This window comes from Cyprinus carpio, chromosome A25 (assembly GCF_018340385.1).
Source record: "Cyprinus carpio isolate SPL01 chromosome A25, ASM1834038v1, whole genome shotgun sequence".
Lineage (NCBI taxonomy): Eukaryota > Metazoa > Chordata > Actinopteri > Cypriniformes > Cyprinidae > Cyprinus > Cyprinus carpio.
In genome coordinates this window covers 4,644,513-4,657,145 of record NC_056596.1, presented here as the reverse complement: position 1 = coordinate 4,657,145, position 12,633 = coordinate 4,644,513, and positions in this window count along the sequence as shown.

The following is a 12,633-nucleotide window of genomic DNA, read 5'->3' as shown; positions in this document are numbered from 1 at the left end:
GGCTCAGTTGATTGACTTTTCTCCTGTTCTCAATCAGGGTTCTTAAGAGGATCCTGCTTCTTTTCTTCTTTGTCTGCCTGACACCTCTTATTCCCCATCTCTTTGCCTCTCAGACTCTGGCCTGATCCAAAATATCGCCTTTTCCTTTAACACATATTAATCAGAAACATAAATTAGATACTTAAGGGAAAAAACATGATTAACATGATTTTTTCTTTCCCCGGGATCAATAGAAAGTACAAAGGAACAGAAATAAATATTTGAAAATCAGCAATTTGAAATTGTTAACCGTAAGTTTTTGATCTATTTAATGTGTAAAAATGCAAAGATATATATATATATATATATATATATATATATATATGTAAATGGATGTTAACTTAGTACAATTAATCAAAAAAAAAGTATACACTATAATTTCACATTTTTATTATCTTTATTTTAGGGCTTTTCTCAGCCAATATTGATATATGCAATTAAATGTAATGAAATAATGAAATTGCAGCTATCAACATACTGTAACAGAGCCAACGAGACGAGGGGTGCGGATCCATATGCAAGCTTTATTAATTGACGTGATCATAAACAAAGGCAGAGGTCAAAACATTGGCAAACAGAAATGGTATGGGCAAGACAAGAATAATCCAAGGACAGTCAAAGATTTCCAATCAGCGAACAACATCCATAGTGCTAGACAGGAGAGAGATAATCCAGGCACACGATAATAGCCCAGGCACGGACAACCAGGAGTCCAAACGGCAAGATGACAGGGAAATCCAAAAACAAAGGCAGAGAACGATACACGGGAAAACCATGCAAGGAAACACAAGACTAAACTCGGACAGTAGACTGGCTCTGTATCGCAGCTAACACTGGGAGAGTGAAAAACGCAGAACAATCCCCAGCACTGAATGGTGGTGTGAGGACTGATTATATACTGGTGTGTAATTGGTAGCAGCTGTGTGTGATAGGTTTCAGGTGAACTTGTGATTAGTGCAATGGGAGCATGGGAAGGTGGATGTGTAACAGTCTGCAGTTCATGGACAGGATTCGTGACACATACAGTATAATAAAAATTATTTAATACTGATTATGATAACAATAAATAATGATTCTGCCAATTATACTTAATTAGCCTATTAATGGTTGTCAAGCAACACAAAGATTATTATATAAAACACAATATATTAATAAATGCTGGCATTAGACTTTTTTTTAATCTTAATTTATATGTGTAATGTTGGTGTGTGTGTGTGTGTGTTGTGTGTGTGTGTGTGTGTGTGTGTGTGTGTGTGTGTGTGTGTGTGTGTGTGTGTTAAAAAATAAAATAAAATAAAAATATTGAAGGTATGTGTAATAAGACAAAAAGAACAGGATGGGGAATGAGAAATATGGTAACCTTTTCATCTCTGGCTTAAAGGTTAATAAGCAGAACCTAAACCAAAGACTTTCCTTCTGCCTCATTTACAGAAATGACAGGATCTCTGCAGGTGTGTGTGACTTTCCCAGCCACCCCCACACACACAACAGTTGTTACTCCAATTCTTTTTCTTCTGAAGAACTGTTTTGTTTGTTATTCATCAAGGTTTCATTTAAGTTCCATTTGATTTAATTGTATTGGGCACCATGGAAACAGGAATTACTTTTTGAATGATTAAATTATATATATATATATATATATATATATATATATATATATATATATATATATATATATATATATATATATATATATGATATATATATGAGATGATGATGATGAAACGTAAAATGATTAACTCTGCACTGTTCCTACAGATTACTAGTCAAATAAGCACAATTTGTGACCAGATTGGTCAACTCAAGTTTTTGATGGCATTACAGCAAAATAATCAACATTTCACTAATTTTTATAGTGAAAACTTTTGTTTTAAAGCAGAAAGAAAGAGAAAACTAATGGTCTCCAACCAGGGGTGTCACTAGACCCTTTTACTGGGGAACAAACCCCACTAAAATATATCTGATAAATTTTTGTGTCAGTGGGATTGACATATACTAACCCTGATAATCATTTTCTTGTGTAACAAAAGAGTGTTTTGATTGAGAACACGTTTGTTTAGAACGTGAACTAGTGATTCCAGATTTGTGAATGAATCACTAGGCTCTTTCGATCTAATTGTTCAAATGGATGTGCAAAAAGGTCTGAAAACTGTTCACAATTCATTCGGGACAATTTTTACTCAGGCATTGAATATTTTTCAGGCGGCTTCTCACGCCAAAATAGTAATGGGATATTTCATAAGATAAAAATCAAAAAAGAGTGCTGAATGGGGTTGATATTAAATCCTCGAAAGAAAATAAAGCTTGCAAATGCCATTCTCTTCTATCGTTTTGTCAAAGACGAAACACTCAGCGTGTGCAGTTTGTGGATGATTCTGTGCAGCAGATAAAGACAATTTATTTTAATTTCTGTCATGACGACTATCGTAGAGTTTTAGCACATGATAATGTACATGACAATGTTAATGTTTTTGGTCTTGGCAGAATAGAAGTGCTGCAGCGGTTAGAGCATGCGACAGCAGCAGATCTATACAGGTGGAGCTGGGAAGGTGGAGGGTTTCTGAAGTGGCACTGCAAACTGGCAGCCCCAGCAAGCACTAGCCAAGTGTTTTGAAATGTTTTTCCGCAGGCAAGCTCACTTGCCTTGCTGATGTCTGAAAAGAACCAATCAGCTGTGTGATGCGAGTAATGATGTGATCATATCAGAGTTAGTTGGAAGCCTATGTCATCTAGAGCTTCATGACAGAACTTTTTATTTATATCTAAAAACAGACATGTATGGACAAAACACTTTTAAATGGGAAGCCTGTGCACTTGTCTCCAACTTTTATACCCCACTGTAAGTATGCTAAATGAAGCTAAATTGAAAATTTGCTACACAGACCGACATAGACCAAGAAAGAGACTGAAGATAAGTGTCTCTGGCTCTCCACACTCACAGACATGTGTTCGCAGGATAAATTAAGATACAGTGTGGAAAATTGGTAATATTTCATTTTCCACCTCAGTCCCCTTTCTGAGGGATGTAAGCAACTGTTACAGGGCCCGGAGGGGATTTGTCATGTGATTATAAGTAGGAATCATGGACGAGGGACCTTAAGGACTGTATATTTACTTAACTAGATGAGGAACATCTCCTTTCCTTCGCACTATTGATACCATGTGTGGTGAGCGAGAGAAACGCCAGTTAATTAAGGAAAGACCAAGAGGGAATTGAAGAAAGAATAAATGATATAAACACAAAGAGGAGAGTATATATTGTGATTCTCTATTTATCCTTTCTCTCAGACTGATGCAATTTCATTCCTCCCATTTCTCCATCATTCAGGTCCAGCCCATTAAAAAAAAAAAAAACCCCTCAACTGTCCATCATCTCGTCCAAATCATTCAGTCGCCATAGCGAGGGCAGGAATCAACACCCGGGTGTCCTCTCGGCCCTGGCATCTCAGATCAGGCAGTCTGTGAGCCTGCTGGCATTTACCAACAGATATTAACATACACATATAAAATATATGACACAGATTCGGGGTTATTACAGAGGTGGTCCACCAACCTCGCCGGACTCAGAACAGCGAGATCTAATCGAAGGGCCTTGCTCGAACGCGGCCTGTTGAGTTTTGGAGGATATGACTGCTGAAGTAGGGAAAGTTAAAAAAGACCTGCTCTTCATTTCCCTGGCCTGGCGCTACAGCACCCCTCGACCACCATTAGAGATTCATCAGGCAGGTGGGACTCTATCGCTAAACTGGATGCCATTTTTTCTGCCCTTTTCTTTCATTAGGTCCGTAACATACAGTAATGCTGTTTCAGAATTTCTGGCATGAATAAGTGGGATGTGTAACCCTGAAACAGCAAGAAGAAAATAAAAGAGAGATAATATAGAAAGGTATATAAGATGTTTATCTTTTTCTTATTTATAGTGAATAAGAATGTGTTTGTTTAAATATAAGCTATGTTTTGCAAGAAAATCATCCACTTAATATAACCAAATATTAACATACACATAACCAGAATGACACAGATCGAATATGCTTGCTATTAACCTAGTTGGGTCCCCCCATCTGCCAGCATACACCGAACAGCCAGATCCTGCAAATCTGAAATGGCACGGCTGAAGCTGTATACGAGAATGGTGAACAACAGAGCCTGTGGTTTGGAGGTGAGGACTGCTGAAGTAGGGGCAATTAAAAAGACCCTGCTCTCAAATTTCCTTGCGAAATACAGCGCCAGCCCTGATTCACCGTTAGAGATGCGTGACTAACGCCAGTAGATACGTACTCTCTAAACTGGAATGCAATGTTTTCTGCCCCCTTGATTTTTCATGAGGTCACCAGTAACAGACAAGTAGGCTGTGTAATATTCTTGCCTGAAGAATGGGCATTGTAACCCTGAACACGCAAAGAAGAAAGATCGAAAGAAAGATAATAGAGAAGGGATTAAGATGTTTTATGTTTTTTCCTTATTTATAAGTGCTAAGAATGTGTTAGTTTAAATAATATATATGTGGTTTTGGCACCAGAAAATCGTAGTCCACTCTTAGTGCACCAAATATTGCAATATTGAGATTACTTACGTTTTATACTATTTCTCATTATGAGTAGATTCAATGGGAATCTATATCTCGCTTTGGAGGGGGGGGTTGTGTGTGTGTGTGTGTGTGTGTGTGTTTGGTCTGTGTGTGTGTTGTGTGTGTTGTGGGCTCGGATGAATGTAGTTACAGCATCGAACCAGATCATTCTAAAAAATGTCGCCAGATCTTGACGACCTTGGGTTGTTGTTTATGAATTAAAAATATAAAAGTGCTTTATCGAGGTCACTGATGCTCAGTCTTCATTTTATAGTTGGCATCATTTGTCATAAAATTCGTATCAAAAAAAAAGAAGACACATTCAGAAGCTTACAAACCCACTTCAGCCCATTTCATTGGTCCTTGACGTATCGTAAAAGTTTAACATTTGGAAGTCGAAACAGGTCAATAAACCAATGAAAAACAGAAAAAGCACTTTCGGTGTTTTTCCCTTCAGATAGCGAGGACTGATCCCAGAGCCACTGCGAGTAACTGACCATTAGATGTTGATCTTTTACAGGATTAGGATTTATGGATCTGTGCTCTTTGCACATGGTTTCTTTCAGCGATTACATAGACTGTTTTTTAGTATAATCCCAAACTCAACAAGATTTTCACAACAACTATTTACCGGTTATTCACCCTTCCTCCCCAAAGTCATATCCCCTTTAATTTTGAGACTGTGAGAATTGGCGAGAACAACGGTAAAGAGTGAGTAAATTCGGAAGTTCGCCACAATGCTAGCGTGAACGCATATCCCCGCAGCTCACCAGGGCTGATCACGGCACCAAATCCCAGTCTCACAGAGGTGCTGAGCCCCCATGTCGCTCTCTCTTTCCAAACTGTGGAGGCCCGCCAGCATTGAAGTACTCGGCCAGGCCAACCATCGCTGCCCTAACTGGGCCTTGGCACCGACAGGCTGACTCGCCAACCGCGTGACGGGTGGATGCGAGAGAGAATTTACATTAAACTAAGCAATTGTAAAGCACTACATACGAGCCCTTCTGACACTCCTCTACTCATCTGCTTCCATCAGGTCGTCATCTTTCGCTCTCTGCCATATGAAGTTCTTGCGCTCCGCCTCCTCCCTGTGGCATGATATTTTTTATTATCAAAGGCTTTGTTATTGCGCCGTGATTTTGCCTCGTTGTAAATCAATGCAACCCTGATTGCTGGACACAGGCGCGGGAAGACGCTAATAGGTGGAATACAAATCGAGATAACACGACAAGACCAGTGGTAACTGAACTCTGCAACGTCTTAAGTTTCCCCTCCACTGTAAAGAAAGCGCCTGATTCCAAAGGAAACCCGCATAATCTCAGCACCGTGCATGCGCGAATAACCTTCGCATTACTCAGTCCAAGGGCTCTCAACTCACCAGGAATCCATCAATCTGCTGTGGCACTAAGATCCTATTAAACCTTTCATCAATAATGCAGTGATGGAGAATATGACAAAAGAAAAAAAACACATAATACTCAAAGGCTGCAACTGTTAATTTAGTCATTGTTCCTTCCAAGACCCTCAATAAGCGCCGTTGAGGAGTGCACTCAACCTTGAGCCAGGCGCGGTTTTGTCTTCCCTGACTTTTTTCCTTTGGTACAGACTTTTAGTTCATATGTGCATAGGTGTGGCAGAATTGCAAAGGCGCTCAAGGCTCTAGAAAGTCAATAGACAGTGACAAACAATCTTCTGTGTTGCTGATATACTTTTTTCTTTACTTTCTCCAAAGATGCTATTGGTCCCTGTAAATTTGTACCGATGCTAGACTTTTCGGGACTACCAGTAGAGTGCTGCCTCTGGAGGGATGCCATTCATATGTCTAGGCTTGTAGGCCAACCTGGCAGTTCACCCGTATTCAGTCCTACACTTGCCCCGGTTGTCTTCACGCCTGCCCCCCGCGTCCCATCTCGCCTATAAGCCCGGCAACGAATTTTTCCATTGGCTTTTGTGATACAACTGCAGAAAATATCTATCTACCACCTCCTACTACTAACGAATTTTTTTTTTTCAATGTCCATGATACATTTTCCACCCAAATGAGACAACTTTTTATGAATTCAGAACCCTAAATACAGTCAGAGAAGTAACAAGGTAAATTTACACTCGATTAATCTACACCCTTACGAAAATCGGTTTCTTACTACAAACTAAAAAAAAAAAAACAACCTTGGTTACTAGTTTAAACCCAGTTGCTTAACCACCATAATTTGCACCATCGTGCGGTGATATTGCAAACACCGCTTAACTCCCATAGGATTTACCACCCACGGTATACTCCTGGTAGTACAAACCTCGTGGTTCATATAAATTATTAGTCCTTATATGGCAAAAGAAAAACGCATGGCGTTAAGCTGACACTTCTTTACAATATCTTAAACCATGGTTAGATTGTTGCGTGTCAAAGGGCGGAACACCTAAAAACGAGGTGGCAGAGCTCACGATGATATGGCTACGAAGTCTACAACGTCTGTAAATGATTGAGGCTAGCACGGCGTCCGCGCCTGTCTGCGCTTCCAGTAGAAAGAGTGTCTGTACTTCAGACACACAGCAAGGCCCTTTTGACAGGCAATTATCGTGCCATAGCCGGGCACTGTCGGGATTCGGTGTGCCCGTCTCGTAAGCCTGTGCTTTGTGGATTATATTTAATGTCCCCGCATAACCCTCTGTAGTCTCATTAGCACTTTTACAACCACTTTCTCAGCAAGTAAAATCTCTGCTGACACACACACCATACACCCACACCACAGGCATTACCACCCCACACACACAGCGGTCCCACATTAGGCATTAATCTCATGGGGCTAGAAATAAATATTTGGGGCATTTAACCAAAAACCATGGAAAAAAACCACTTTTGAGTTTTGTGACCAGTGGAACTTGAATTTCAAAAATGTGGAATGGTTTTTAGCCTGGGTTTTAAAGGCACGTAGGTGATGTTGGTTCAGGATACACATGCCTTTTGTGTATGGATGGTTGAAACAGTTGTCACATGCGATTCACATCCTGGCTAGCCATCACATTTGTACTCGAGTTGATCAGGCTGAGCGTTACTAGCCTCTAATTGTAATTTATATCAATCTGGTGTAAGGTGTTAAGACCATAAAATTTTGATTGTGCCAATGCATATCCCGATCGGTAGTCTCTCTGCGGCTATGATTGAGCTGTCCTGATCTACTGCCTGTCCTCCGCACAGCTTGTTTGCGAGACAATGGATCCGGTCACATGTTAGCCATGTTCCATTCGCCCTTTTTGCAGACCCGAGCACCGCAACAGACAGGCATAATTATTATAATACTATATAACCCGGCCTCTCTAGCTGCCCTGCTTACAATAGTTACAAGACGACCGTTTTACATTCTAGTCGTGCTATTCTATTCAGTGTGTTTTTATTGTCTTCAGATTACACACGCTCAAAAATTAACTTAAAAGAGGTAAGGGTAAATTAAAATTCTCCTTTAAATCATTTCATTGAAATCATAACTCACTCAATTCCCACTTAACAACAGAAAGTTGTGTGTAGCAGTCTAACTCATTACACTTTAAACTCCATAACCTATGACACTCTAACCTGTCTAGTAGTGTATGATGTTAAAAAATGGCTAACTTTGTTCCATTACCGTAATCAGAGTGACAAGTTTTATCCAAGCTTGCGCTTTGTTTGGGTCTGTTACTAGAAAGCTACATAACTTATGCTGCCCTGCCGATAAAATGTACTGTAAAGCAATAGGTAATCCAAAAGTGAATATAGGCTATTTAGAACAACAGATTGTGAATATTCAGTTGAGTGAACTATTCCTTTAGTTATGTGACGTCTTTTAGTACTTAACTTCCCCAACACTGGCATATACATGTACAGACACCAGCACCCTTCGGTATGGTAAGTAAGTGTTACATCTAAATGGGATTTTCATCCGGTGCATGGTGCAAATTGGTTGGTCCATATCCATAGCCAGAGGAGCTCCACATCCTTCAGCTCTGTGGAAGAATAAGGCAGAAAATGGAGGGGAATTGAAACTTGCATCAGTCTGAATTAATGTTCCAGCAGTGCTACCGGGCTGCCCACTAGCCGGCCACCGCCTTATCGGAGAGTGAATTTTCAGATCTAATAAGCTCCTGCCCAGCAGATTTTCCCGAGGTGTACTCCGTATGTTCTGCAATGGTATGATTCATCAAGGGCACTGAAACGCTATCCTATGCCCCAGAGGAAGCATTTATATGTTATATGGATTTGTTGGGCGGCACAAATTTTAAAGCCTTCTGTACTGACCTGATTAGCCCTGGATGGTTGATTTTCAACAGCTTAGCAAAAGCCTCATTTTACAGTAGTTTACAGTTAAGGTAGTTTTACATGCTACACACGACAACCGGTTCATTGTCAATGGAACATCATGCACAACTTCTGGCGACAAACACTGAAAAATAAAAAGACTGACCTTCGATGGCCAATCAAATGGCATTTAGCTTTTATGTGATCAAAGAATAATACACTTAGTGACACAAAAACAATTCCCTCACACAGTAATTTCCATTTGTGGCTAAGCTAAGCTTGTTTTAGCAGCTTTTTTTCCTTTCCAAAATGAAAGCCAAAGAGACATTTTATTTATTTATGCTAGTTTCATTATGTTAGCATTTAAATCTGGAATACAGTATCTATAGTAATCGCCTCATGCAGCATGTTGTTCCTAGTTTGCATCAGGGATTGTTCATATGATCATATATACTGAAAACACAAGGTTAAGGGATCAAAGTTGCCAAATGTCAAAGTTTTAAATCAGGTATTTTGCCAGCTTGCATTGAGATGAATGGGAATGCTAATGGTTAGCTAAGTTAATAGCGATTGCAGTCATTTTTAAACTTGAATCAAGTGTAAGCTGCTTTTAGCTGTATAAAACAGTCTGTTATGGTGCTTTAATAGGGCAAACTAGTAGTTTGTTATCATATTATTGTAATTTATTACAGTAATCATTAATCCACCCTGATTTGTATCCGCACAAACAGTTTTACCGTTTACTGCACTTTTTTATTCTAACAGTTTTACCGTTTACTGCACTTTTTTATTCTAAAGCGGTTAAGGAACCGGAAGTCAGCAAAATTAACTTGAAAAACATGTACTATAAAAAAAAAATCAGGTGGTTAGGACAATTTTCACTCAGAAATTGCTAATAACATTTCAAAAACAGGTACTATCCAAGTAGCGAAGTGACAAACTGAGATTAAATAAAATTTTGGAAAAGCGAAAAAACCTCCTGTAAAACTTTTTATTTACCATATTGCAATATTTTTTTGACAAGCGTAGCCCTTAGCGAAACACCTGTAGCCTCAAGAAAACTATACTGCTAATCACGGTTGTTTTTTCCATTTAAATTTGAACATTCAAAATGGTGTTTATTAAAAATGATTGGTCATTTTAAGGGTAGAAAAGTCAGTATATTATGTTCTGTTCATGTAGAGTTATGTAAATATGCAAATGTGTGTGGTTGGAGCTCCAACACTGCAGATGATGCTGCTGGAAGACAGACAAGAACCAGTCCTTGAGACCAACACAACAGTGACACCCTCAGTAGAGGACCCACTGAACAGGCCATTAGCCCACGTCTCCTCCAAAGAACACACCTCCTGCTCATAAGATGCACGCAAGAGAGACGACAGACACCCGCTTTAATCAGAGAGAAACACAGGCACTCAGAAATAAAAGTTAAAAAGAAAGAAAATGCAGTAGGTGCAGAAAGGCTCGCTGGGTCCGATTTTGCTTGAGCAATTTAATAAATGATTGACATGTTCAAATGTAACAGCAGTTACGTTACTTTGGTTATGATACTGACCGGACAGAGACGCTAGTACATGAGCGATATACTCAGTGATTCCTGTAAAATCAATCACTCCAGGGGTCATAGAGGTTAATGTCACAATGAGTTCTTCTCACCCGTGTTAAACAATAAATTGCTTTCAAAGCCAATGTGAAAAAATAAAATTGGCTAAGAAATGTCCCCTGATTTCCTGTCCTTGGGCATGATTCGCGTCATGCATGTTCTAATATATATAATCATAATCATGACAATCATTGTTTCTTTCTGCAGCAAAACCTTTTTTGTCCAGCTGATAAACCAAACTAATATATAATTCCCCTAATAATTATAATTAATAATTAGTTTTAAAAAAAACTGCACCAAGAAAAAGCTTATGACATATTTCAAAGCAGAAAAAGGTATGACTATATAATATGCATACAAAAATACAAAATACATTTGAATAAAAAATCATATGTCAATATATAATATATAGTGTAAAATAATAATGTATCGATTGTATATGTAAGGAATTAATATTGATTTTGTAATTTTATTTGATTGATTTAGATTTTTTTTTAAGTCAAGTTTAGGGATGCATATATATATATATATATATATATTATATATATATTATATATATATATATATAATATATATATTATTATGATATATATATATAATTATATATATATTATAACATACACAGTGTTACTTGACATATACTAGCAATTTCTTGATTTTTTTTTTTTTTTTTTAGTGTAAAAAGTATATAAACTCTAACATATAAAACTCAGCTATTGTTCGATCTTTACGACTAGCATTGGTTAAAGTTACTTTATCCCATAGAAAGTTTATTTTTTCATTCGCCCCAAATTCCTTATGTGTGGATGAGAGTGTCCTTGATAAATCCTTAATTTAATTAATGGATAGCCAAAACTTAAACAGCCTATTATGAGCTATAGGGATATGATGAGCTTTGCATTTTTTAGGTTGTTAGAAGGGCCTGAATCTGGCAGGCAGCCTGGAGCACAGCAAACAGTTTGAAGAAACATCTTCTTAACCCGCCTTTCTTAACTTTAGCACCTGGAAGAGACTGTTGGTGCCCCCACAAAACCTTTTTTTTTTTTTTTGGTTCTTCACGCAACCTGTCTCATATTGCGGGGGAGGGATCGGGGTTGCCCTGTTTATAACGTCTGCTATCTCTCTGGTTTCTCTAACTGAAAGAGTTGAGGTTGTGACAGTGGGAACCCCACATGGCAAAAACCAGCATATCCACCGTCCAGGGCCACCTCCGAACCCCTGCCTTTAAAAAGTCTTCTTTCTCACACACAATACCACATCAGAAATCTTTTTGATCCTGAGGTCTGAGGGCAACTGAAACGAATCGTGGAACATATGCAGAGCTGCAGGCATGGTTTGAGCCTTTTTTAAGATAAGAGTTGCCGTCCACAGTGGTCTGGCGATCTTCCAAATGCTCATTTGTCACTTGCTCCGCTATTGCTTAGCAACAGGGAGGCCAAGTCCCAGAAAGCTGCTTTAAAGCTGATTTCACAAAGCAAGGGATGGAGAATATAACAAAGTGCGCAATAAAACACTTATTTTTCCAGTGTATTAAGATTTATGTGCAGTGTGAGATATGTTCAAGACCGAAAGAGAAACTGAGCCTTGTATTATATTAATTTAACGGCTGAGGTTAATTCTAAATTTGCGCATGAGTTACTCACGCTCATGGCTGTTAAAGATCGGCTGCCATTTTTATTTTTAATAATTTTGTCTATTTAGTCCATAAACTGCAAAAAAATTATAAACCATTCCGTAATAACTTAAAAAAGCTTCTCTGTCAGCTATAAATTCCTTTGACAATCATGTTAACTTTTAAAATCAGTTAAACTCTTCATAGTGCACTGAAAGTCTCTTTCTCCCGGTTCCTTGAGGCCTCAATTTCAACCCCTCTGTCCACCAATCACCTCACTGTGGCACAGAAGCAGACATTAAACCTGCATGGCCGCGAGAAACAGAGGGCACTTAAATAAGGACACTTTAGCTCTGTTCTAAAACCTAGCGTGCTGCCTCAGTGTCAGCTACCTACATAAACAGTGCCTTCTGATGGAACATTATTAAATACATGCATGATTTAAAAGCTCTAAATAGGCAGCAACTCACAGATAATGTTTTAGACTACAGACTCAACTGATTTCAGAAGGGTTTTTAGTGTAAGGCATGTTGATAAGCTAA